This window comes from Cheilinus undulatus, linkage group 19 (assembly GCF_018320785.1).
Source record: "Cheilinus undulatus linkage group 19, ASM1832078v1, whole genome shotgun sequence".
NCBI classification, from domain to species: domain Eukaryota; kingdom Metazoa; phylum Chordata; class Actinopteri; order Labriformes; family Labridae; genus Cheilinus; species Cheilinus undulatus.
The window spans coordinates 3962657-3966342 of record NC_054883.1 but is presented as its reverse complement, the minus strand read 5'-3'; positions in this window follow the sequence as shown (position 1 = coordinate 3966342).

Here is a 3686-nt window from a genome sequence, read left to right as displayed (position 1 = left end):
AGGAGAAAGGATCTCTCCCCCTTGTATCATTATCTTTCCTCCTTAGAGGGTGTGATATCAAAAGCCTTAGATTGTGATTTCATCTTTAGTTGTTCTAGATAGATTCTTACTACAGTAGGGAGACACTAATTCATTTATAAGAAATGGCCGATTGCGGTGCAGCAGGTCATCAAACCTGTGGGAAGATACAAGAAAGTATCGGAAATGTTCTTCCTCATCTATCTCACGCATTGGCCGTGCAAGAATATTGTACTCCCCCTCGTCCTTCCTCTCTTGATTGAATGACTGTATGGACCACCTCCTCACTCTTTATGCTGTAACAAAAACAATAAACAGCAGCTCCTCTTCGTAGTTTTCCATGATGTAAACAACAAATCATCCTCTATGACTTGCATTAAACACGCTACAGACGAGATTCTTGAAGACACTGCACCCTAGCTTTTGAGAGAATATCAGTTTGCGACGAAGAAGCCGGCACTAGGTATAATGCACCAGACGTTTCCATAACATGATTTCACATCAGTTTTTGTCCTTGCGGCCATACACGTGGAAAGCATAATTGAGCACTGACAATGGCTGTGTCCGAAACCACACACTCATTCCCTGCTCCCTATCCACTATACAGGTACATCTCCAAAAATTAGAATATCATGAAAAAGTTCAGTATTTTTTTCACTCATTTCAGAAAGTGAAACCCATATATTATATAGACCCATTACATGTAGAGTGAAGTATTTCAAGCCTTTATTTCTTGGAATGTTGATGATTATGGCTTACAGAAATGAAAACCCAAAATTCAGTGTCTCAGAAAATTAGAATATTGTGAAAAAGTTCAATATTGGAAAGTCATGGTGTCACACCTTAATCAGCTAATGAACTCCAAACACCTGCAAAGGTTTCCTGAGCCTTTAAATGGTCTCTCAGTCTGGGTCAGTAGGCTACTCAATCATGGGGAAGACTGCAGACTTGACAGATGTCCAGAAGACAGTCATTGACACCCTCCACTAGGAGGGTAAGCCACTTTTTCACTTTATCACTTTTTTGCATTAAGAGGATGGTCTCAGGTCTTGTAATCCTTACAGGGGGGAAAGTTACTCTTTTTTGGATCCTTAACTTTTCTCACTGATTAAATAGTTTGGTTAAAACCAACAAACGAAAAAAGAGAGAGTATCTCTGTAAAACACTCACAGAGATGAAGCCAGCTGATTTCCTGTGAATGGAGGAGGGAGGGGCAACGCTGAACCATGTCATGTCATAAAAACAGGTAGAGGCGTTCAGTCTCCATTTTGGCCGACAGAACGGAGCAGGAAACTGATGGCTGATGTAGGTGAGTGCTTTTGTAGTTATACTTGTGATTAAAATAAAAAGAATACATTTATCCCTGAGCAGCTATTTAACACAGCTGACATAGAGCTTTCCATAGAACAAATGAAGAGTAACACCAGGACATGTGACTGATGAAGAGGAGGAAGCTGATGTGATTTAGACACACAGGTAGCAGCTGATCAACAGAAGTGATCTGATAAATGTCTGTTTTCTACCTATTAAATAGGCATTCACTTTTGACTGTACAGGCGTAGGTTGACCAGCAGTGATATTCACCTCGGGGTGTCGCTAAGAACACACACAGGATTCCTGGATGCGGTTGACTTTGCTTTTACTGAATTATCCACACAGAAAAAACAGCACAGTAATGTACCAATAAATCCCACAGGTGCTGAGTCCTCTAATATGTGGTCTAAGCAAGAAACACAAATGAGGCAACATAAATTAAGCTATCAAGTAACTAGGTAACTTAGTTCTACTATACAACTGATTATCTGTACACTCACTATAAATAAACCATGTGCATATGCAAGAATTCAAACTAAACCACTAAAAATAATATGGACTAATGCATCACACAATCCAAACTACACAACTAGCAGAATACAATGGCTAAACCAGCATTAAAAGGCAATGTGGTCATTAGCTTGGTAAAACATACTTAAAAGAGCATAGAATGGCATCGAATGTGAACAGTAAGTCTAAACATATCAAAATACTCACAGTTTGCTCATATAACGCACAAAACTCACACCGTGTGGCTTCAGTCAGTCCTCTCTGCCCTTTGCTCTGTTGATACACATCTTGGCTGGGCTAGGCTCCATCAGCCTCTTGAGCGCAGTTATATACAAAGCCATCAAAGGGCACTGCCTCTACAACTGACAGCCTTTCCAACACTACCAGTGGGCTGTACAGAGAGAGTTAAACTCAGCGGTTGAATTAGTAAAAAGACACAAGAGTTGTGATGGCTTTAACTGTACGGCTTACTGTGAGTGTGGACTTTGAACACGCAGTCTTGGCTGTGACTTTAGATCAAACCGGTTTAACTTGATTCTTGTGTTCTGTGTTCACAGTCAGTGTTTCTGATTTAATCTCTCTTGAGCGTTTGCTCAGAGCAGTGATTCTCATCCTCTGGTTCTGACCCCTGTGGAGGGTCACAGAATTCAACCCTAATTCCAGAAAAGTTGGAGCGCTAACTGAAAATAAGTTCAATGCTTGTCAGATCTCATAAACCCATGTTTTATTAAGTAGAAGATAATCAACATATCAGACCTTTAAACTCAGACATTTTAACTTTTCATGAAAAATATTAGGTAATTTTGAATTTGATGACAGCAACATATCTCAAAAAAGTAGGGATGGGGCATCAGAAACCTGGAAAAGTAAGTGGTAGTGATGAAAAACAGCTGAGGAGCATTTTGTACTAATGGGGTTAATTGCCAACAGATTAGTAACATGACTGGGTATTAAAGGAGCATTTTAGAGAGGCAGAGTCTCTCATCAGTAAAGATGAGTAGAGACTGAAAATCCCACCATCTACAGGACAATCAGAGAAATCTCTGTGAGCAAGGGACATGGCAGAAGGGGCCCTCAGGGGCCAACGCATTGGAAGCAGGATCATGCTGGATCACGGAGAGAAGAAACCAACAGGATCCAGAAACACCGCCACTAGTCTAGAACAAACCTTTAAATTTAAGATGCATTGAGCCAAACTGGAAAGCTGTTCTGTGGTCATCTGAATTAAAATGGAAATTCTTTTGGATCCATGTGCAGCAAACATAAGCCAGACGTTGAAATCTTTAACCAATGGGGCATCCCTATTCATTTGTGATTGGGTTAGGTTTAGGGATAGTTAAAAGTATCAGCAGCAACCTGTTGTAGTTAGAGGTCGATCTTGGACCCTTCCACGCCAGAATCTTGTCAGGTTAGGGGATCTGTGATCCTTACAATTCTCACACTACAGTTTATGTACCTCAGAATGAAAGCTCAGGCTCAGGCTTGTCTGGCTTTGTCCCTCATCTGTTCTGCTGCATAGTTTGCAGCTGTCGGCCCTGCTTACAGACACTAAAGGAGCTCAGGCATCAAGAAGAAGAGGATCATAACCTAAACTTAACCCCACCCTGGTGGATGACAGGAGTACAGTCCTAGACTACAGATGGATGGACAGCAAAATGTAGTCCTCACTGTTTGGAGATAACTTGATCTGTTTAATTAGAAAAAAAAATGTAGATGAAAACTGTGTCCACCTGCTCCCCATGATCATCTGTCTGCACTGTTTTTCAAAATCTCTAGATTCTCAACATCAGTAAACGATCAGTTCAGTCATTAAAATATGTCTTTACAGAGGGAGGAAGAGTCAC